A 440-nucleotide genomic window follows, 5' to 3' on the forward strand; every position below is an offset into this window, starting at 1 on the left:
TTTTCTTACATCTAACTGGGAGTGGTAGAAAAAATATAAAGCCCACTGAACAGGAAATGGTCTATGAACAAAAAACAGGCTTCTGCTGTTACATTTTTACTTGAAGGCAGAAATTATTGATGTAAATCAGCATTTCACAATCAGAAATCAAAGCTCAGATAGAGACAAAGTGGCAACAGACTCAATTCACAGTGTGCAACAACATTATCTCTAATAAATCAGATATTCTGTGGAGTCGTGCGTTAAAATCTCTGGTGGATTTTGCAGAGCAGGTCAATGCTGAACCTGCAGGTTTCCACCCAAACTGTGAGGCAGGAGGTGCCCTCTGGTGGAGAGAAGTGGGCACTGCTGCAGCATAATACAGTACACACACACACACACACACACACACACACACACAGTCATTGATTAGTCCCCATCAATAACACAAGGACCTTGGA

This window comes from Sparus aurata, chromosome 18 (assembly GCF_900880675.1).
Source record: "Sparus aurata chromosome 18, fSpaAur1.1, whole genome shotgun sequence".
Taxonomy (NCBI): Eukaryota; Metazoa; Chordata; class Actinopteri; order Spariformes; family Sparidae; genus Sparus; species Sparus aurata.